Source organism: Apis cerana, linkage group LG11, assembly GCF_029169275.1.
Source record: "Apis cerana isolate GH-2021 linkage group LG11, AcerK_1.0, whole genome shotgun sequence".
NCBI lineage: Eukaryota > Metazoa > Arthropoda > Insecta > Hymenoptera > Apidae > Apis > Apis cerana.
Genome location: NC_083862.1, coordinates 4,496,170 through 4,522,811, shown reverse-complemented (window position 1 = coordinate 4,522,811; position 26,642 = coordinate 4,496,170). Strand labels below are relative to the sequence as shown.

The 26,642-nt window shown below is 23.1% G+C and overlaps 1 long non-coding RNA gene across 1 annotated transcript in view; it reads left to right on the top strand.

Annotated features, from left to right (window-relative positions):
- LOC108001262 (uncharacterized) overlaps window positions 1-20,539 on the top strand; it is a 59,572-nt gene extending 39,033 nt beyond the window's left edge. The window contains exon 3 of the long non-coding RNA XR_003698481.2: window positions 19,019-20,539. This is a non-coding gene — a long non-coding RNA (uncharacterized LOC108001262). The remainder of the gene's footprint in view (window positions 1-19,018) is intronic.
- The last annotated feature ends 6,103 nt before the right edge of the window (window positions 20,540-26,642 follow it).

The window sequence follows — 26,642 nt, the reverse complement described above, 5'->3', positions numbered from 1 at the left end:
TTTATTGTTTGTAAAATAGTTAATCGCACAAACATAGCGCGATTATCCCAAATCGAATATTACTTGAATTAATCTAAAAACAAAGATAGTTATTTTCTTGCTTTTTCTTCTATCAATCAGTATAATTAATCCTTAATTTTTTTGTAAAAATTTTGTGATTAAGAAGTAATAATAAAAGTAACAATAAACAAAAGTGAAGATCATTTAGAGCTAACAATTATAAAATATTGAATTCTATTATTTACATTCTAACATAATTCTATGTAAAAATATAATTGATAATAGAATGAGAATAGTAATAATAATAATGAGAATAATAATAATAAAATAATAATGAAATAATCACTTTTAGAAAAAAATATATAAAATTTTATTTGATTCAAAGTCAAAGAAGAAAAATATAATACTGAAACTGAAAATTTTGAGAAAGTTTTAGAATAATTAGACATAGAAGAAGAAAAGTATACGATAGTGTTAATGGGATGATATATTGAAACGAGTATAGAATATAATATAATATTACAATGTAATAAGTTTAATAAACAAAAATTATTCGAAAAAAGTGAATTTTAATAGAAAATTTTAATAAAAAATAGAATTATTTTCTGATATCAGTCTAAGTGAAGTTCTGTAATTATTTTTGAAAAAATAATAAATTGCTTGCAGAAACAAATTAGTACGCATAACCAAAATTCCAAGCAATGAACACAATCAATTGAAGAAATGAAAAAATTTATTTATTTTTGATTTATGACATGAATCTCATTATATGAACATCATTAATCAAATGCTGATTAACAGATGTCGTATAATTTTATATTTTATATTTTCGTAGTATAGTGACTCGTAATCGTTTTGAATTATTATTAATAAATTTGTTCTTTGCAATTATTATTATTATTTATAATACTATATAATACTATTTATAAAACTATTTATAAAAATTTTTTTCAGCAAGCCAAATATTATAATTGACGAAACAATGGTTTGTTGAAGAAAAAGATTAATATTTAGACAATATATATTTAATAAAACACATAAATATGGAATAAAATTATTTGGATGGTTATCTCAAAGATTATATATGATCAATAAAAATATATTCTTAACTATCAATAATAAGATGATCATAATTGAAAATATGTGCATTAAGTTTGCAAAGAAATTATTGAATGAAGGACATATTATATACATATAAAGATAATTTTTTATAATACATAGTGTTAAAATTTTTGAATTTGAAAACCTATTGTTGGAATTGTGTACCATAATAACAAATTTATGTCAGATATTACATCCTATCTGTTGAAAAGAGATGAAATAATATTACAGAAAAAACAATATTATAACAATGGAAAATGACATCAAAGCGTCAAAGACGCAACTATGATATCATATGCGATAATGTTACGAAAATGATACTGAAAATTGGCATTTTACTTATTTGAAATTTCCATCATAAATGCGCATATTGTATATCAGGCAAAAACAAATAAAAAAATTAAAATATTAGAATTTATTTAAAACTTTTAAGAAATAGTTGTATGTTCGGAAAATGTTAAAACAAATAGAATTTAAGAACAATAGAAAGATATAAGTAGAAAGCAACAAGCAAAAAGATATAAGTTATTGTTAATAGTTAAAAAAAAATTTATAAAATAATAGGAAGAATATATATTCTGTTATCAGAAAAAATCAGATAAAATTTGAAACAATAAGATACCAGAACTAATTAAAAAAAAACTAGAACATTTTATTTTAGTTATTCTAATTCATCTATAATATAGCTATATTTATATTTCAATGCCAAAAATAATAATATAATTCTATATATTTTTTTAAAAATGATATTTGATATTTATTTACATATATTTTTATGTGATATGTGTCAATATTATTAAATACTTATAAATAAAATTCTTGTAAATTAATTATAAAAATCTAATTGGATAGATATTCACGGAAATATAACCATCACAAAATATGATGATATATATAAATGTCGATGTATTAAACAATTCTCTTCATTTTTTCATATCTACTTATATCTACTTATACATAATATCAATTATTTTGTTATTTAAAAAAAAATGCTTGTCATAAAGCATTCATATATATCATATATATAATATCATATACTATTATATTATAATATCATATACATATACTATTATATTTATATACTATGAAATCCAGAAATTTTTTCAAAATACTTGACGTGGAAACAATATAACAGAATTTGTATTTGAATTAAAAAATAAGTTTTTTTTACTATTTTAAATTATTACGTGAAAAATGAATTTAAAAAAGATTATAAATTCTTTATTTATCTTTCCTAATTATATTAACAATTGTGTTCTCTAAAATCTTCTCCATATTCATCTTGCGAAATCATGACTCTTCGGTGGACACATAAGCAGCCAATCAACTGTGAATCAACTTCCTGATTGAATGACATCCTTAATTTAAGAAAAATTTCTAGAATTAGACAGCTATGCCATCCACAAAAAATCCATTCTCAGAAAATTAATCTATGAATATTTCTAGTAATTTTTTCAATTAAAATCAATTAAATCAGAAATCATTAAAATATTGATTGAAATTGGCACAAGTGGAAAAACATCGTAAGTTCACATTCTAGTCATGCCAAAGTATTTCTAAAAAATATACAATTCCGAGAGTCTTCTAAATTCTTCTTTTTTCTTTCACTGCCTATGATAAAACTGCATATGATAACATCATTTTATATCACTCACCTAGTATCTTAACAAACAATATCTGAAAACTTTTCCACAAGATCAAAAAATTGAATAATAGAGTAGAATTTTATTTTTTTGTTCTTATTCATTCACTAGATCGAAATTCTTTATATGCTATATTTTTGCTGTGCCACTAAAAGATCATTATGCAACTTTATAACTTTTATTGACAATTATTAGAATATATTAATAGAATATATTTATAAGCTTTTTATCATCTAATCTATTCTAGCAAGTTTTTTTATATTTTTAAAAATATAACATATCAAACATCATGTAATTATTCTATTTACAAAAACCTATAATAATAATGCAAATTTGGCAAAATTTTCATAAAAGATTTATAAAGAAACAGTTTTATAATAGATATCTATTATATTAAAAATTTTCTCTAAAAGATTTTATAAAATTATTTTATAAATACTATTATATGTATTTATGTGTATGTTATGAACATTAAATATAATATTTAAAAATACATTTTATATAATATTTTTTATATTAATTTTTTATATTAAATATATATATTTAAATTGAAATAATAACATAATATTTTTAATTAGATTCTGGAAATTATTTTATATTTTTATATTTTATATATATTTATTTTATTATTTTATTAAATATATTATTAATATTATATTGTATATATATTTATTAAACTTATATTATTAACGACAGAGCTTATGAAGTGGTCGTTATAATCTGATCTGTGTTTTCAATAGTACCCTCAATAGCCTGGCAATAATTTATGAGTGGGTATGGTTTCTTAACGTTTTCCAAATCTCTAATTTAAACAAAGACATCATAGCAACTTCACGAGTCACATTTGCCAATGCGATGGATTATATGGGAGCGAGCGCATTCTGATTACCACGCGCTATGATGTAAACCCATTCTTCGAGGACGATTGATCCCTCCAACCTCTCTATGTGCATTTTTTTCAAAAAAATTTTTCTAAAGGCAAAGATATGAGGAAAAACTAAGGATTGCGACAGTCTTGTAATAGAATTAGAAGATAGAATTAGATGACAATGCAGTGTACATCAAAATATAGTTAGAATCATTACAGTTAACTGCAAAGAGTCAAAGAGTCACCATTTGTTCACTGAGAGCTCATAATATAAAGAATATACAGTTTTATGATAGTAGATGGTCCTTCGAACAATAATATCAATTTAGGCACCCCATTTGTGCAATATTCGAAATCGTTCATTAGTTTTGATTTTAACATATAGTTCTTCGAGCTGGATACAGCCGGATACAGTCAAAGAGTAAATATTTAAAATAAGCTCGATTCAGTAGTCAGTGAACAGTGGTGAATAGTAATCAAGAATTCTTGCTATTAATAAAGGATTCATTTTAGCATCAAAGAAGTGCCAATACGTTTCCGATCCGACTTGAAAGAAAGGTCAACGCAGTCAGAACGGAAAGTTCTATCGAGTTCCTAATCCAACGGTATCTAACATCAGACAATTTTGCAGCAGCCAGCATTCTAAATGCTATCAATTTCAGCGTCGTTGATCTAATCTCTCATCTAATTCCAGTAAGCAAATTCAGTCCTTACATTAACAGAGATGGAAACTTAATTAAAATCATTAATCAACGAGTTCGTTCGGTTAAGATCTCATTGACAAGTTTTAAGAAATTCTTCGAAGAATCCAAAGAGTTAGGACATTTACGGAAATTAGAGAACGATATGAGATACATGGTTCTTTATACGAAAAATATATCAATATTCAAAAAAGCATAGAAGAAATTGTTGAAGAGACCGAATTAGAATCAACACATGCGGTTCATTTTGTCGAGTTCAAAAACGCATATTTTGATATAATGTCCACAATAAATTTTATAGAAGACGCACGCGCGAAAAAAAGAGAAAAGAATGATCCCTTCATTAGGATTGAACGCTCCTCTCTCAACAATCTCGGACAATTTTGCCCCAATTAAATTTGTCGATCTTTGACAATTCGTCTAAGGATTGAATTTTAGAGATACGTTTGTTTCATTAGTTCAAAATAATGAATCTTGATCGAATTTGCAAAAATTTCATTATTTGCGAGGATCGTTAAAAGACAAAATTGCTCGCACGATCCAGTTCTTCGGCGATCCGAAGCAAATTACAGAGTAGCTTGGAAGAGTTTACAAAGCCGACATGAGAAAATTGTGAATTTTCCTGTTTTCTATTTGAATGCATTTTTAAACTTGCTACCGATCAAAACCAAATCATTCAGCACTTTAAGAGAATTTGTTGATGCAAAAAATCATCTTCACGTTAGAAAAATTAGATGAATACCATGATTTATGGGATACCATGATTCTGGTAATTCTTATAAAAAAACTAGATTCAGCAAATAGGTAGAACGAGCGTTGGTTTTAGGGCGTAATCCTATCTTCAAAGATTTTTTATAAATTTCTAAAAGCACGGATTATATATTTGAAGAATTTCTCAGAGAATAAGCAATAGCAGCGTCCAGCAGATAATCAACGACGAATCGATAAATTCGACGTGCCGATCAGAGCAACATCATATGTAGTCTTCTCTCCACATGTCCAGCTTGTTCGGATAACCATTCTTTATTGCAAAAGATTTAAGGATTCAAGCATAGATGAAAAACGAAAACCGTATAGCAAACGAAACTTTGTTTCAATTGTTTACAATCTGAACATCGCGTAACGGCATGTATGCGTCGAGTTTGTAAGACATATAGATGCAAGTATCATATATTATTGCATTGAGATAATATTAAAATAAAAAAACTCAAGATTTCTTTCTCAACAGAAAACCTTGAACTAAGAAATAATAGTTCAACAAAAAATATTCCATCAGTTTCATCCTGCGTCACAAATGTTACGATCCATTCCTCTTCCGAATCATATTAATATATCAATTGCGGTTGTTTTCGTAAGGCAAATAAAAAAACAGAAAACTATATCGGGCTTATCGCTAAATGATACTTAAATAATAAGACTTTTCAGGACAATCTATTTTTCCATTTTGCTTCGATTTCGCCAACATAATATATCATGTCAGCGGATAAAAAGAAATATATTGTCAAATATTGATTAGAATCGAGGATCGCAGATTTCAATTTATTTTGTGGGGATCGAATCGGAATGCGTCAATTAGTACGTACGAATTGAGTACAGTCACTTATAGCATCGCGTCTGCATCATTCCTAGCTACGTGAGTATTAAGAGAAATAGGAATTCGATGACCTTTCCAGAAGCAGTCAAATTATAATGAAGAATTTCTATGTCGATGATTTACTAACGGGAGCGGACAATATTTTAAAATTTCGACAGAGATGGTAGGAGATTTCGGATATTGTTGATACTAAATAAGCCAAATTTCCTCTGCGAATTATTTAACAATCATAGCTGAGTTCCATGACGTTATCTCTCAGAAATAGCGGCCGAAAAGGATCCTAAAACACTGGGTTTATTATAGTTGACCATCGATGATGCGCTTCGATTTTCTGTTATCCTGGCATTCGTGATTGACCAAACGGACAATACTATCTCAAATAGTGCAGATTTACGACTCATTAGGATTGGTAAGATCTATAATTATCCAGGCAAAAATCTTAATGAAAGATCTGTGGATGTTAGGTTGGAACAAATCAATTCCTCAAGAAATTTACTCTGAGTGGATGTCATTTCGATCAGAGCTAGAGCAATTAACAGTTTTCAAAAAACCGAGCATTAGCAAGAAACACAAGAAATATAAAATTGCGTGATTTCTTCGATGCCTCAAAAAAAGTCTACGGAGTATGCGTTTACTTGTGCTCGCTGATAGGAAGAAGTAAATGGGAGACTATTTTGTGCTAAATGTAGAGTGGCTTCTCTCAAATCAATCTCTCTTCCGCGATTAGAACTTCGTGGTATACTACTATCCCAATTGATGTCAAGTATTAAAGCAACACTCACTACAGATATTGTTCGGAAATATTATTGGTCAGATTCCACTATAATGCTTGCGTGGATTAATGACTTAGTAGATGATGTAGATTTAGTAGACCAGTAAATGATGAAAACATTCATAGCCAATAGGGTTGTAGAAATAGGATGCATGCGATCATCAGACATGGTGTTACATAACATCATGCGATAATCCAGCCAATCTTATATCTCACGATGCGAGTTTCAAAACTTTACGGACTAGCATTCTAGTGATCAGGACTCACTTGGTTAGCAACAAATGCTAATAAATTTCGGCAAACAAATCAATACTGATGTATTGACCAGAGGAAAGGGTATTTAAGGTTGCCTTAACAAATAAAACTGGTTTATTACGGAGGTATTTTGATTATATGCGTCTGCTTTGCACGACGACTTCTTGTATCAAATTTATTAAAAATTCGCGAATAAAAACGCACAATAGATATTCGAAAGATTAGCGAGAATTTGGAAATTTGATCGCTGCCAAGTTGATGCAGCTCGTAAAACATTGGAATGACTTACTCAGGAACGCTTTTTTAGCCGGATTATCGCGTCTAAAAACAGACAAACTGCTACCAAAATTCAGTCGATTATTTCCATTATGTATTTTTAAACGAGGATGAAATTATTAGAGTAGATGATAGATTGCGAAAATATATTGCGAAATACACTTTCAGAACAGACACTCTAATATTGCCCTCCAAGCATCCGTTTACAGAAGTCATAATAAGAAACGAGCATATTAGACTATTGCATTGCATGCGGGATGCCAACAAAAAATGACGTCATTGCAAAAGCGATATTGGCCTATAGCCTGAAAATTCTCGGTAAGGAAAATCATGCGAAAATGCATAAAGTGCTTCAAAACAAGACCACAGCCTTTAGAATATGTAATAGACCAGCTACGTGCGGTTCGGATAACGCTGACACGGTCGTTTTCTATCTACGGTTTTGATTACGCAAGTTCGTTTCCAACACATGAGAAAACTAGTAAGATTACAGTAAAATCTTATTTGTGCATTTTCGTATATTTCGTCACGAAGATCATACATTTGAAGTTAGCCACGGACCTCTTTACTGAGATTTTTTTTGAATTGCTTGCATAGATTCATAACTCGCAGAGGAATATACATGACGATTTTCAGACAATGGAACAAATTTCAGGCACGCGAAATGAGCTTTATGAATTAGACGTGCTCTTAAATAATAAAAATAAAATAATAATATAAAGATGTCAGGTACATTAGAAAAATACAGCATAGAATGGCGCCTGAACCCTTCGCCACGTATCACATATCTGTGGGTTATGGGAGTTATGGATCAAAGCAGTCAAGGCAAACATCATATTGCGGTGAATAAAAATTAACATTCGAAGAGCTATACAGTCCGCGCAAATAAAATCCTGTATGAATTCCCGACCCATCACTCTTATATCATCCGATCCAGACGATCTGAATCCATTAACTTTCTTTCTAAATAGTTTTAAGTTTTTTTGAATTTATATCTCTGGAAATATTTTGAATACATCTTCAAAAATAAACTTTTTTTTATTAGATTTAATTTTTATTTGTTTATTTATACTATCCATTAATGATTTTCACATACTTTCTTTTTATATTTATAGAAAAGTCATAATATAACATATAATCATAATAATTATTTGAAATAAAAGTATAAATGCTTTTAATGAAAATTTTACAACAAGTATACACTGTATCGATAGTATACAAGCCGAAGACGTTTTATTAATGAAATCTATGGAAAATTGAAACTATCCATTAATAACAATGAACTGAAACGTCAAATAAAAACAGTAAAAACAATTAGATATTTGATTTAAAAATTTCATATATTTTATTTCATTTACAACAATTTTACATCACATAAAATAAATTGGAAAGATGAAAAAATTAGAAAAAGTGAATGTCAAGTGAATTTAATGAATAGCAGAAATTTGAACATTAAGACATATCTAATAAGATTCTAAAAGTATTCTTCTTATTTTTCTTATATGAAAAAAATAGTAATTAAAAATCTTTTTATGTTGTATTTTTTATATAAATGTCAAATATATAAAAAGAGTTTCAAAATATTTTAGTTTTCAAAATATAATTGTTTGAAGAAAAAACTTCAACATCATCAATTATAAATGATATCTTTATTAATGTGATATTTTATCATAATCAATAAAAAGAGTTTTTATATTGTTGTCAAATAAAATTTTTTTATCTAAAATATTATTTAATTCATCTTAAATATTAGGAAATTTTGACATTTTTAGTTTAATTTAGAAGTTTAGTTTATAATTTATAATTTAAAAATATCATTATTTTTGTTTTTTAAAAATATAGATATGCGTATTGGATTATATATATATAAATTATAATATTATATATATATATATAATTATATATATAATATATAATATTATAATTATATATAAATAATATATATAATATATATACAATATGTACATATATAATACATATTCAATATTTCTAACTGAACAATTGAATATAATTTATCATTTAAAAGAACTTTTATAATATTTTCTATTTATTAGTAAAACAATTAAACAAATTTCAATTATACTAAAATTTACTATACTAAAATTTTTTCTTCTATTGGATGATATTGGTAATATTGTATATTTGTATATTGATATATATTCACGATATTTTTCATACTTTTTTTATAATTTTTAATTAGAAATAATTAGAATTAAATTTGTTCAATCAATAATTGGAAATAATTGTCTTGAAATTTAAATAGTCCAAAAATTAAATTACTAAATTAATCACTATTATTCTTTTTTAGAAATTTTTATTTAAAATTGGAATAATCTAAAAAATAAAATATGAAAAATTCATGAAAAAAAAAAGAAAATAAGAAAATAGAAATAAGAAAAAAAAAATAGATATTGATATTTGTACATGTTTTTATTAAACAAAAATAAAAGATCGAATGAAATCAAAATTTAATTAAAAATGTATCAGAGACAATATCATAAAATTGATCTTCTTTTTAAAGAATCATAATCATGCTAATATTAATATAAATTAATGCTAATATAAAATAATCATATTACTAAATTTAAATTGAATTTCAAATCAAAAAATAATAAGAGATAAATAAATAAAATTGAATAAAATTGATCTATGAAAATATTACAGAGTGATAGAATAATAAAATATTTAATATAAAATAAATAAAAATACGAATTAAATGAGATTGATAAATTCTTGAGCAAGATTAATACAATATAAACATTTATTGAAATATAATTAATATATAACATATTACTTTTGTTAAAAAAAATTAAAAAAAAAAAATTTTTTTCCATTATTTTTGATATAGAATTTAGAAAAGTAATAATAAAAAATTGTTTCGTCAATATTAATTATAATATTTATTATTTTTAATATCTTTGAAATTTTTTAATACTATTATAATTTTGATAAATTCATTAATCACAAGATCATCTAAAATTTTGTTAGAACGTGCTTTTTCATATATTTTTATAAAAAAATAATCCATTGAAATAAAATCACATAATTGGACTACAAAATATATCCATCAATTTACATATTTTCTATTTAAAAATATTGTAATCACATATATAGAGAAAAATACAGACATGCTCATTTTATTAAAGTCATATTCGATTTCAGTAATTTAGGACAATTATTCTATATTTCTATTTAAAAATACATATAAAAAAGATGTTATCCGAAATCATAATTTAAATGGATGAATAATAATTTTATATATAGAAAAAATGAAATTTTAAGTTTTCAAAATAATAAAAAATTACAAGAGATTAAAAATAAGAGATAATGATTTTCAAACAAAAGGAAGATCTTTAAATTCGCAAATTCAAAAAATTTAAAAATTTTGTAGATATGTAAATATATATAAAAATTATGTAATTTATATATATAAAACATTATGTAATTTTTTGCAGTCTTAATTCATTTTAAAAAGATAAAATTGATTTATGAAAATTCTATGTGTAATACCACAGATCTGTAATATCACTTTTTTATGTGAGAAAATGACTTGCGCCATGTGACATTAATGTATTAATAATCATAAGTTATACAAATGTTATTTTTAATGTACTATAAGTTTGCTGTATACTATGTATTAAAGAAACTTATTTGTTGTTGGATTCTTCATCAGTTTGTTCAATTGTATTAGTCTTTACTTGAAAAAACTTGAAAAAATGCATAATAAATAGGATGAATGCATGATGCATGAATGAATGCATTTTGTTTCAAAGGATCCTATTTTCCAAAAATTATTGAAGTCATTCTTCCTATTTTTTTATCAACTTTGTACATTTTTTCTGGCATCTACAGTGTTTGTTTTCAAACTTTTTCGCAGGAACTATATTATTGTTCCGGCTTATGTATTTTACTTATTGTTTTTACGTATTTTACGCATTCAAATTACGAAATCGTTTTGCAACATTTCTAGCTCAACTACTATTATTTCTTGCTCTTTTCCGACTTTCTGTAGGATTTATATTAACGTTATTTCGAATAGATATAACATAACAATGTTACTAATACGGAATAATAAGATATTAAACAGTTCTAGAAGTTAATATAAATGACATGAATGATTCATCGATTTTACAAAATAAATACAAAACATTATCGCGTATACATATATCAATTTCCTTTAATCGAATGTAATAGTAGAATAAATCCATATGTTCCGTGGAATAATGCAATAAGTTCAAGAGATTATTCAAGATATATTTACAGTCATTTCATTTATGATGTAAAATTGATTCTTATTTTTTAGTAACATAAAACAAAGTATACACAAGTTAATGTATTAAATAAAACAAGTATTCTTAATACTTACTATTTCTGTAAAAATTCCATTTTTCGTAATTTTGAACTTACGCCATTAAGGAGTTCAATTGTTGTTTGTTTTGATCGATTCAAGATTAATTTTATACGTGCTTTACCAAGATTTAAGATTCTTCTAACATCTGAAATAATAATGTAAATAATTATAAAATAAGATAATTATAAAATAAGAAAAATAAGATAAATAAATAAAATAAATTTAATAAAAGTTAAGTTTATTATATACGAGATATTATTATATACAAAAGATTATTTTATTAATATGAATGTTTTATAAAGTTGAAAATATTTTGTGTGTTTTATTCAGAGTGAGTATCTAAATTATTTTTAATATTTCTCAAAATCATGTTATCATTCCAAATTCTCTTCCTAAATTCCTCTTTAAAAATTATAAAAATGTCAAGAAAGAAATTCGAGAAAATCATCTCATTAGGGAAATAATCAATTTCGAGTTTCTGTTTCGCGACTCAGAACAGAGATGATAAAGTTATTCATTGACAATTTGACGACAGATTTTCAGGTCAGCTTTTAGAATTACTGAGAATTATTGAGAGATCACCAGGATTCACAATTTTATGTGGTTATATTACACAAATCAAGGAACCAAAATCTAAGATAAAGAATTAAAATTTTTTTAAATTAAAAGAATATATTTAGCAATTGTACCATTAAACCATTTCATTATTTTGTTTAATATACCATCTATTTTGAATGATTTGTGTTTAATATTGGAATCCAGATTTTATGTTAAATTTATGTTAAATGTAACACAAGAAAAAATAAATTTATGATGTCTACGGTTCAGATTACATATACGATACAATTAGATATTTAATATTTATAGCAATACAATTGTACATCTAAATGTATGTATTTATTCATAACTTTGTTTACTAATACACTAATTCTTGAACTATACAAAGAATTAAATATGCTAGTCGAGTCCTCAAGATTCGATAGGATACAAATTTTTGTGATCGCTCTTTTGATCAGATTAGGAATATATCTGATGACACTACTAGATGCATCTTTGTGATTCTTCCTAAGTGCCATTTCAATAGTAGAAAATTATTCTTGATAAAGAATGTAGAATCATGACTTTGATCTTAATGTTGGAAAATTCAATTTCTATTTGCTTATTATTGCCGATGTGTTTGAAAACCCATAAAATTCAATTGTTTATATGTTATTTATTACTCGTCATGAAATAATTAAAAAGACAATGTTTACTAATTCATCACAAAAATAAAATAATTTTGATTTGGTGTTCCAGAGCAAATTTTCATTTCAAGACAAAATTGTCAAAGTCATTGCATGAATGATTTAGTTTGAATTATTATGAAATTGATAAGATCAAAGATTTGAACAATTTCAGATAAGACGTTTTGTGATTCTATTAAATCGTATCCAGTTAATAAGTTGTACACATAGAAATCATTCAAAATTATTTCAGCTATATGTGAATTTCGCACAGACATTTTCAATAATCTAATATAATTTGCTTGAGGATGCAATATTGCAAAAAAAAGAATACTGCATATTAGGTAATAATATTTAAATATGTCTTTTTAGGCACGTTTTAAAATGTTACAATACACATTAATATTTATGGTCCGTACTTTATTTATATATTTTTTCAATGTCTGCTGACAATACGATACGGTGTCTCTTAAATTTAGGATGGATGTCAAAAAAATCGTTCTAAATGATCAGATTAATGACACATCATTGAAATTCCCGATAATTTTTTAATCGAATTGTTAAATGCCATACAAATTTTAGTCGAGTTTGAGCTTTTTAAGATTGCATGATAAACCAAATAATATAACAATTCCGGTTCGAATAATGCTCAAGACTGATTAAAGATATATGAATTAAATTTAATATGTTCTTACATATGAAAATAATTTTTTTTTTAAATTTAAAAAATGCTTTTTCGTTTATAATTACAATTTTAACTCTGATTAAATTGTATGTATTTTTATCTCACATTTGTGAAGCAGTTTTCACATTCGTTTCCTTGAAAAGATCTTTATATATTTTTCAAAAGTGGCTCATTTTATTTTTCAAAACCGAGATAATACTTGCTCTAGTTCTAGATTTATGCTCATCAATATATAATTATATAATATAGTTTGAATTCGTTTCACCAATTTAGGATGTTGGAACGATCCAGTCGCGTTTTTTGCTAAATTAAATTATCGAATTTGTGCTATTTGATACATAATAATTTCCGAAAACGATCAGCATTGATTAAAAAGTCAAGATTTTATATCTTTCGAGGAACACCATCAATTTCGCGTATTATAACATATGTTCATCTTTAGGCAATATAATAAATAAGTTATATATTATTTTTGGCAAAATTTTTCTGATTTTTTCTATTGACGGTAAATTTACTGTCTATGTTAGTCTTTTCGGAATTCTTTCATAGTAAATATTGAGATCGTTATTCTGAAAATTTAGAAAAATTGCAAAACATAAGTTTGAATTTTGTCTTTATAATGTATCTCTCCTATTTATATGTGGAATGATGCTATTCGTTTGACTAAATATAAATATAAATATTGATCAGAAACTTTTATGATCAGTGACTTTAGAATCTAGAGCTTTTCGGGTTTCTAACGCGATGAATATGCTCTTTAAAATTAAATTAAAATATGTGTCCTTAAAGATTTTGCATTCTTCTAACCTGGTCGTGTTCCGCATCTAAATTCAATCCATTTATTTGCAATTACATCCTATTGCTGAATAAATTAATTGAAAATAATGTTCGTATCAGTGCATTTAGCAATCATTTAACATTTTCAATGGCATGAATTTGTTTAACATTGATACAATTTTGAAATGAACTGTTTTTTATTTTATATTACGTATATATAATTTAGGACTTCTTTTGTTGAAATTTATTATATTGAAATGATTTTTTTATCATTTATTGAAAAAATTTTTGCGATTGATATATAATAATAATATAATAATTAATAATAATGATAATATAATAATTAATAATATAATAGTAATAATCATACTTTTTTTTGAATGAATTTGTATTCCTGCACATACATTATATTTATAAAACAAGAGCTCTATTATGCACAATTATATAATTCGATAATTAACATGCAATTAATATTTAAAATAAGAAAATATTGATTGAATATAAATATAATAAGTTCATTTTAATTTTTTGAAATTATCTTACTATCATTTTTATCGCTTTTTTATTTGTCGTTTTATATATCCGTTACTATCAAATTTAAAGAACATATAGATGAATTTGATAAATTTTTATTTTTATTTCATATTATAATTCGTTCATTATTTTTGATCAAATATCCGATAGTATTTATATTCTTTAGTAATTACTTTTATGAAAATGAATAAAAACAATTTTGAATATTATTCTATTGATGATAGTTTATCAATAATCAAATAATATTGTTAACTAATAATGGTATATTTTCTTACAAATTGTCTCATATATATAATGAAAATAAAAACTTAACAAATAATACATATGAATCAAAAAACAGAAAAATATAGATATTATTTAAAAATTTTTAAAAATTAATCTTTCAGAAAATGCTTTTGTAAAATCTATAGTATCTGTACTACAAGATATGCCTTATCAAGAAGTATAAATATAAAGTGTATGATATAAGTTTATTTTATATATTTTTCTGCAATATATTATGAAGATTTTAGAAAGTTTTAATTCCGAAAGAAGAAGAAAGTGGAAACTTCCAAAAAATATTCATTTCTAAATTAAAAACATATTTTAATCTTGTTTTGGCTTTTTGTGTTTATAAATCACAAAAAAGCAATCAAATATGGGATATTGATAGAAACGACATTTTTAGAGCTATATTTTTATAAAAATTTAGAGTAATTAGATTCGACAATAAAAACAGTCTACTAAATTATATATAGATAAATTAACATCTATTTATGAGTTATGGAACAATTGGATTAATATATTACAATATTATACAATTTCGATTATTACTAATATTACAATCAATAAAAACAATTAGTCATTCAGAGAACAATATCCTTTTCGCAAATATATTCCAAATAAATTCATCAAATATAGAATAAAAATTTGGACTTCTATAATTTAAAAAATTTATATGTGTACAATATAAAAATATATATATATTTATATTTTAACAAAAAATATCAATGTGTTATTTTTAATTTTTTTATACAATATATAATAATAGCATCATATGTTTTAATAATAAATAAATAAAATTTTATTTCTAAGTACCTTATATCGTCAATTTTTTTACTTCTATAATATTAATCTATTAATATTAATATTAATTCTATTATTTATAATTATAAATATTTATAAGTGATTTATTTATAAGTGATCAAAAGTTTTTATTTTTATAATTTAACTTATTATTTCACACTTAATAAAATTAGAGAGTGTACACAAAAATTTATAACAATGAATAAATAAATCAAAACAATAAATTAAAATTTTCGCACTTTAGAACATATTAAATGTGATAAATATCTTTAAAGCATAATTTAAAAATATATTTTTAATATATTTTAATATGTAATATATTATCTATATATTTTAATATATAGATAACTTAAATCATTAAATCATTATTATTTTAATAATAGAAAATTTATTATTTTCTATAACTATAATTAATTTAATAGAGTATGTTGTTTTAATATTCTTTCAATATATTCGAATAATGCTAGTCATTCTGAATGGTATAATTATTTGTTTTGTTATTAAAATTGCGATTTTTTCTTCTCTTTTTATTTCATGAGAAATAACAAATAATATTATATATATAAATATAATGCAATCATCTATACAGAATGCTAAAATATATTGGAAATATATATATTAATATTGATGATCGATGGGAAAATTTAAAGATTTCCTTATTTTGTTTTAATTAAAAAGAGAAAAAACTGAATCTACCGTAACTTTGTCAATGACACATATTGATTCTTTTTATTCAAATTATATTCAAAATATTTGTACAAATGAAATTTTCTATTCTTAATTCGAAAATAATTTAATAGATATTTTACTATATTTTGGTTTTAACTATCTTTTAACAAAAAATAGATTCATTTTATTTTCGATATGTTGATATCTTCATTCTGTATTCGAATAATTATAAAATCAAACAATTACTTTCATTAGTTTGAAAATTATACGTTTTATATATATAATTTGTATGAAATATTTTATTAATCGTATATTCTTTTAAGTTATTAAAAATGTATTCCCGCCTATTATTAAATGCTTTTAAATTATGCTATTAAATTCAAATTAGAAGTTCAATCATCAAATTGACTAATTATTGTATATAATTGACTATTATCATTTCATTTTTCTTTTTTTCTGCGATATAATTTTATAATGATTAATTTTTAGTTTAATAATAATTAAATATATATACCCCATATCTATTAACAGTGAACTATAATAATAAAGACATTAATATTTTTATATATTATTTTTTCAATGATTTTAAAATATTTCAAATATTCGTTCTTTATGTTAATTGATCTTTTATAATTTTACATGCAATAAAACACAATTAAAAGTATTTTAAAGATTGAATAATTGATTGAAGGACACAATATGTTTATTGAATTTTCGATAATATGTGTGATGATGTGTGATGATATATGTATGTTAGATTGTCTTGATTTTCTTTTCTAATTGATTTAATTAGGAAATTAATTGAAATTGATTAAAATTTGAAAATAAACTAGATAAAAAACATAAAAAATATATATATGATATATTTTAGATAGAAAAAGAAGGTTGTTGATAGATTGATAGACTAGGAGATCGATCACCGATTCATTTTCGATAACTGTTTTGTATTTATTATATATTATATTGTTGTGTCATTTCAAATGTTTTTTATGTTAAATATTTTTGAAAAATAAAAATTAAATAAACATCAAAATTTATGACATATTTCTAATGGTATTTTGATATAATGAAAAAATATTTTTTAAAATCTTGTTTTTTAGATAAATTTTTTGAAATGAATTATAAAATATTTTCATTTCCGAACATTTTCTGATACAAGAATGATTTCAAAATTCTAAGATATTAAAACTTTCACTGTATTGATATTTGTGTTTTCATTCCTATCCATTTGAATCTATCGGTATATTTTTGCAATATCTATAGTTAGGATATATTTATATTTTCCGAATCACATCACAATCATTTTCTTATATTGTCATTAATATATAAATTTAGCGAATACAACATGACATTGAAGACAACATGAATTTTCATAATTAAATTAGTTTTTTTTAATATGTGGCATGATGTGATAAATAATAATATCTGAAATTGAAATTGAATTTCGCTCTTTAATATTGAGAATATTTTACTCCGTTATAAATGTCTATATTATCCAATAAAGTAGAATTACGGAATGCGAAATTATTCTGATGAATTGAATCTATCTTATTATGATCATCTTAACAATGATTATACAAGAAGCTGTCAATATATTTATCCTATGTACAGAAATTTCCAAAACATTTGCACTAATTTGTCTAATAACCTATTAATATATAATAAAGTATATAATTAAAATCAGTAACATGGATATGTCATGATCTTTAATTGTTCCTTGTCCTTCTTCGGACGGGAAGAAAATCGGCAATTTCATTGAGAATTAAAAATATAAAAAAATAAATCTGTTGCATAATTCGAATAGAATTATAATAGGTTGCTATATTTATATATGCTATATCATTTGATTCATTCATGAAAAATTTTAGCTGATTTACGAATTTTCGTCAAAAACTGAATAAATCTAATAGTATACGGTATTGATGAACTCGGTATTGAAACTCTCTATCTACATCTTCTAATATGTTAACATCTGCTATTTCAAATAATAATTGATTTTATATTAACTTTTGATTAAATCTTTATCTACAAACATATTTTAGTAGTGTCTGAATATAATAAGAAATTACGTTATATCTTACATATATTTAGCTTATATTCAAATTGCCTTACGCAAATAATTAGCATATAATTGTTTTTTCCTGATTAGATTTATTCTATTAGTTGTAGTTTTCAAATATTTGTCGTATGCATATCTATATCTAATATAATTTACACGTTATATCTAATATAATATATTAAATATGCAAATAATTTTTCCCCTCTTTTTTTTCTAATTCAAGATTTTATTACATAAATCAGGTACAATATTAGATATGCAAATAGTTTTTCCTTTCTTTTTTTCTAATTCAAGATTTTATTACATAAATCAGGTATAATATTATGTCTTAAAGTATTCGCTATAATCTCATTCTCTATAATCTTTTCCTACCTAATGATTATAAATTCCATTTCTGAAGAATAACAGCTGTTTGCTGATTAAAAAGTCATCAATATATTTTCAGATATCTTCTTCCGAGTTGAAGTGCTTTCCCGACAATTGATGTTGCAGACTCCGAAAAAGATGACAATCTGATGGGATTAAGTCTGGAGAGTGCATGTGGCAGGATTTTTCATCCCAACACATAAATTATATTCTATTTCGTTCTTTTTGTAACGTATAGCCAAGCATTGTTATGCTGCAAAATCACATGTCTTGTTTTTTGTCTAGTAAACGGCCGTTTTTGCTCTAGCTGTTCGTATATAAATTCATTAATTGATTTCGATAATTCAAAATTGTTAAATTCAAAATTATTGTCCTTCCAAATGGAAGCAGTTCATAATGAATGATTCCTCAGAACTTCTACTACATATACAGAAAAACTTTTTTGCAATTTTTTTTTGCACTTTTTTTGCCATTGAAATCGACAGTTCTTTAAGATTAATCCATAATTTCCGTCGTTTAAGATTGTCATATAAGACCCATTTTTCATAAATAATTTTGTGCAGAAAACTTTTTCTTTTATGTCGTGAAAGCAAGGTAGCAGAAATTTCAATTCTGTTTTTCTTATTTCGCTTAATATGGGATTCATTGCCCTAAATTCTAAATTATTGTTTCAGTCGGATAGATACTATTTGTCTAATGACTCCCAATCTTTTTGCCAATTTTTTTTGCGACTGGATTGGATTTTTGTTGAGCAATTTCTCTAATTCGCCATCATCAAACTCTTTCGGTGCATTTGAACGATCGTCGTCTTTCAAATTAAAATTTCTGATTTTAAATTTTTGATACCACTTTTTGCATATTCTGTAAGATTTAGCGTTTTCTTCTAATGCTGCACAAACTATTTTAATAGTTTATTTTAATAATTGATTTCTTAAGCTAGAGTGCAAATGATGCAAATAATGCTTCTCGCGCGCCATATTGCTTGAAATTGTTGCATAGGATTGAAAACTCTTAAAATCATTGCTCACATTATGACTTTTCTTAAAAATAAAAGAACATTCTTTTAGATGGCATCACAAACGGGAAGTAATTCGAATTCAGTTAGAAATTATTGTAGAAAAATAGAGGAAGGAATTTATTTACACACCTAATAATTATTATTACTTTGAATCAGGCGAATAATTAAATTTGGAGCAATTGCAATTCCTAAGCTATTATTTGTATAGTTTACATCTCGTGTTTTCGTGATTTAATTCGAAATGATTTTGATAATATTCAAAATGATAGTTGATTCAAATTATGATATTGTATTGAATAGTATTTAAATATAATTCGCGATTATGTTGAATTTATTGTATAATGTATGTACGACTAAATATCAAATACAATTATATTATTGGCAAAGATTGAATACTTTTTACGGTGGTTCTTAATATACATTTTTTTACAATTATTCATAATATCTTCTTAAACGATCAATTTGATCAACGAAATTAGTCATTTCTCATAAGAATCATTGTATCTTTGATAAATTAATATCAAAATCTAAGTTTTCGATATTGATTGCGAAAAATAAACTATCTTCTGATTACAATTAATTATAATTTATAATTATCTTCATCGCGATATGTTTATTGTATGTGCGAGAATTATATGACATAGAAATCTCTACATTTATTCATGTACGTATCATTTTCGTTGGCTAAACCTAATTCATTTTATACTTTTATTTTATAAATATCTTATATTTTATTTCCAGATTTTCAATTTGAAATTATAATTATGATTACTTCTCCAGTTTGAAAACTTCACATTTGACTTTAATACAACTTTGATATTATTTTTGAATGTTGGTGCAATTATATTGATTATGAAAGAAAAAGAGATGCAAAGCGAAACAATAACAAAATAAAACAAAGTAATCTTGTATCTCGATGATGATAAATTATATACATTTTTATATACATTTATATACATTTATATACATTTATATACATTTATTAGATTGTGTAGATGTAGGATAAAGCGATTTCATTTTATAATTGTTTCAATTGTATTGATAATCGAAAAATAACATTCCGAAAAGTTGCTTTCAATGCGATATAAAATATGATTCCTCAGTATTCTTAGTATTTCTCATTGCAATTAAAAAAAAATATATATATCTTACTTATTAACTTCAATTAACATTATTTTTGATAAAATAAGTGATTTCTTCATTAATTTTGTTGCATTAATTTTTCTTCTATGATGATGTAAATCAAATTCTTTTAAAATAGTTCTACAAAGAATCAATTTTGAATATTCAATCAATGTTTATATTAGTTGCTTGTTTGTATTTTTATGTTACGGAACAGAATTAAATATATTGAAGAATTAAATAATTGGTTGAAAAATACAATATATTTATTGAATGTTTTATATTTTAATGATCAAAAATCATCAATTTAGAAAATTTTTTTTATAAATTATATAGGATTATCTTAATGTTTATTTTATAACAAAATTTTCTGAAAAAAAAATTTCTTATTATTATAGGAAATTACAAAGCTTATGAAATATATTCTGGAAAATATGAAAAATAATTATTAAATACATTAAAGATGTAATATATAAGAAACAAGTATATAATAATTTTGATTATAATATTAATTATATATTATCTTTTATTCAATTAGAGATATCTTATATGAAAAAAGATTTCTCCAGATGAAATTATAAAAACCACTATAAAAAGTAAAAAAGAAAAAAGAAATTATAAAAGAAATTATAAAAACTACTAAAAAATATCATGAATAATTAAAATGGTAAAGATTAATATCATGAGAATATCATAAAAAATTTCGAAAATATCTTTATTTCTATTCGCATTATAACAATAGTTATAAATTAAAAAAAAATTGAAATTATTATTTAACTATAAGTATTATTTAAATATAAATATTTTTTTGTATTGAAGAAAGCACATATATAAATCAATTAGCAATTTTTATCTCCATAATAGCATAATAATTTTTTTCTTCATAAAAAATTTTTGTCAAATTCATACCAATGTAATATAAACACAAAAGAATATTTTATAAAGCACATAAAAGTAATGATTCAGAAATACAAAAATATGAAAATTTCAATAAATATAATTATAATAATATAGAGGCAGCATAAAACATTTGAAAATACATATATTGAAATTATTGGAGAAATGGAAGAATATATAAAAATATCACACGTTCCTCGGGAAGAAATTTTGCACTCACCAATAAAATTTTTCTCCATTCCAATAGTCAGTAATGGGAATGATATACTATTGATAATCAGTCGAATATTGACGGGAAATTCAGTAAATGAGAATGTTGGGACATATTCGATTTGTTGGTTTATCAAAATAAAATATTATCCGATGTACAAAAATATTTAAAATCGGAGATAAAGAATTCCATTATAAAAACAATAAGAAAAGCTAGATCTCGAAAACAATTACAAATTTATCTGAAAAATATTGCAAAATTGATATTAACGATAAATTAGATGAGATTGATATCAACGATACATTATATAGATATATACATAGATTTATTTACATACATTACATAGATTTATCACTCATTCATGAATATGAAGATGATGAGTTACAAAATTTTTATTATATATTGAACTATTTATCAATGTTAAAGATTTTAGAAACCAGTTGACTTTATAATCATTGCGTTATTTATTTGAAAATTAGATAATATGTATAGAGAGAATGAAAAGATCGAATAATAATTTCTATAGATATCATATTTAAACAATTCATTTTATTGAAAAAAAAGTTAAAACATTGAAAACTAATAAAAATAATGTTCATAATGAATGAAATAATTAAATTATAAATCGATTAGTCATGATTAATACAACGATATTAGTAAATGGTATAATACCCGATATATTATCATAATTATTGCAATATTTTCAAGTGATTAAATGAATATAATACTGAAAACTATTGTTTTAATTTCCTAATTTCAGTAAAATATAAGATTTAATAATATGCTCACAAATTATGCTCAATATGCGACAAATTCTCAAATAATAATCATATTTTACGACAATAAATTGAAATACCAGGAATGCCAATAAAAACAAGAGTTTTGAGATTGGCAATAAAGTGATCAATAATTATGAAGAGACGAATAATTTTGATAATTTATTCTAAAATAAATAACTAAAATAGAATGTCTATTAATACTACTATTGACTCAATTAAAATGAGCAAATATTCATCTTTTTGAAGGGAAAATATTCTGATATATGCAAATATTTTCGGATTGTTATCAAATAGATATGTTCAAACATACTAATCTATTTTGGAGCTTATTGTATATAGATCAATAGGAGACAGATGAGAATCTATTGTATCTATTTCAACTTGGTTGAGTTCTTAAGATAGAATAATCGAAGCGCGAATTTCAGAATTTTTTCAGGATAATAAATTATTATCACATTATCAGCACTAAATTATCAGAAAAAATTTGGAAATTGAAAATTTATATGAAATAAAGAGGAGATCGTGGATATATACGTGAAAATTACTTCTAAAATACAATCATTCGCAATACCGATGGATGATATAGATGATAGTCTAAATTTAAAAAAAAATATGTATCAATTGGTTCATTTAAAAGATCAAAGAGATAATTGAAATCACTAGAAAACAAATTAGCAAGATAATTCAATTTTCAAAATCAATACTTTGATTTCATGATGGAATACAAGAAGTTAGGTTATATATGGCAATTTTCGGAACTCATGGAATATATCATTTTACTTTCTCTATAATGTTCTCTATAATGTTCTTAGCAAAAAAATAATGACAAAACTCAGATTTATATTTGATGAATCAGCCATCTCATTATCTAAGTTATCTTTAAATGATAGCCAAATAGATTCTACCATATAAGATGATTTTCTAATTCGATTTTGAAAAAAATATGTCTCAGCGACATTAAAAAAATGTACCACCAGATTCTCATTTATTGCAAATAGAAAATTTCAATGTATTTTATATCAGATTCATATCAGTCAATGAAAATCTTTGAAGTCATGATGAAACTACTGTTATCTATGGCACTGCTTTAGTCACGTAAATATTAAAATTTCTAGTTACGTAAATATTAAAATAGATAGAGCTCGATTGTATGCGAAATTATCCAAAGATCAGTCAAATTATGAATGATTTTTAAGTTTCCAATTTTCTGTTAAGTATATACCTCATTTCTAAAGTTAAAACAAAATAAAATTAAAACAAGAACTCCTCAGTATCTTGACATAAGCCAAGATTTTCATTACGTAAATGAGTATCAAAATATGATTAATGTCTTATTCGAAGATGATTTACAAAATTTAATCAAGGAAATATACGGATAAGAATTGTCATAAATCTCAGATAAGGTCTATGACCTTGTAATAACATTCTTCATTTTTTTAACGACATAGTCTCGTATTATTAAAGAAGCAATATTGTCTTAGCAAATTTTTAATCTACTTAACCTAATAGACTTCATAATTAATAGAGGAAAGATAATTATGCAAGAGTTATGACAGTTAGTTTAGGACAAATCAGTTTTGCAAAATCTGTATGAGAAATGGACGTATTTTCGGAATAATAGTAAAGTAAAATAGTGAAGAAATTAGTAGAGTTAAGCATTTCTTGTTATGTATTATTTATCATGTATTTCAATTTTGGCGCTATTTTAAATAACTATCTACATTATTTAACATATAAATAATATATATTTATTAAGCATATTCAAAATGTCATAAAATAAACAAAATAGTTATTTATAAATCTTATTGGTATCATCTTTAAGCATAATTGATCCAGATCCAAATATTCATTATTTTTTTAGTAGTATTATAAAAATAAATTAATACATGGCAGAAATTGATAAATTATTAGACAAATGTTTATTAATTTAAGATTAAAAAATTTTTTTTAAATGTTTTTAAAGGATATCAATTCTGATTATCTAAATATATAGTTACATATGAAAGTATTATAATTAAATGCAAAAAGTTTATTACGATTTTTCATTGCGCAAGAAAATTGAAAAAAATTTTAAAAATAAATTGAAAAAAATGAAGATTTGCAAAAAAATTGAAGACATTTTTAACCGAATTAACATTTCTAACAGATATTATCCATTTGAATTATTTTTAAAATTTACAAAAATAAGATTAAACAATATCCAACTGAAAATATCAATAATTTAAAAAATTAAATTTTTTTATAGTATATATATATTTAAAATATAATACATATTATTTTATCAGAAATAGAATATATCATCAATTATATTATTTTTTATCAACAAATGAATATTCACATGCAAACTTTTAAAAATTCATAACCATTAATGAAAATTCAAAAACAATTTAAATTTAAAACCCGATTTAAAAGTTTTGAAATATTAAAGAATGATTTATTCTTGAATGATCTAAAAATATAATATAATAGAACTATAATATAATAGAACTATATATAATAGAAATATAATATAATATAATATAATATAATAGAAAATATGTCTTACAAATTAAAATTATGCAAATAAAACATCTTCTATTTAATATAGAAATAAATATGAATCAGAGTTTTTTTAAATTGTTCTGTTTTATTATTGCTCTGATTTATGTTTAAAATTATATTTTATATTTGGAGAATATATTCTATATTTATATATTCTATATTTTTCAATATATAAATGTTGAAGCATATGCAATATGAAATTTTTATAATAAAAATTCAAATATCGATATAAATTTGACAGATAAAAAATAAATCATTATATAATCAAATTAATTTAGAATTAATAAAATTCCTATCAAATCCATATTTAATAAAATTGTGTTTAATAAAATATTCAATAATATATATAATATATATAATTATAATAAATAATATGTAACATATATAATATAATATTATATATTATAACATTATATAATATAATATTTATTTTACTTTAATTTTTAACTGTATGTATAGAATATTTAGAATGTATAGAATAGAAATAGTTTGCTTAATAAGAAAATCAAAATCTGAAAAAGGAAGAAATTATTAATTTATCTTATTTTAAAATATTGAAATCATAGTATAAATAACCAAATAATTCTATATATATAATGAATAAAATTTGAAGATTTTCTTTTTAAGCGATATGAAATGAGATAATGAAATGAAAATAAGATTAAAAGTCTTTTTTAATATTTAATATTTAAATATTTTCGTAAAATTGATAAATTTTTTTCTAATTTTTTCATATTATTTATATTATTTTTTTTTATTTCTTCAAATGACGATTGTGTTTTATAATAATTTGATGACATATTTTGTACCAATATTATAAAAAAAATTATATGAAATTTTTTTATTATTTATGGATTCGAAAAAATTTATACAAGAAACAAAACAATATTTTTGCTTTGAATGTATGGATAAATTAAATTTAAAATAAAATCAAAATTATTTTTCATTCATATATAAGTATTTTGGCTTATTCTGACGCAATTTTGATAAAGAGAAAATATATTTTTCTTAAAAAAATAAATTTTTTATTATTTTTTTCGCAGAGTATTTTTTCTAAACATCGAATAATTATATGCTGCTAATTTTTTTTTCGATTTTCTATTATTTATACATTTTTAAAAATTCTTCTATTATT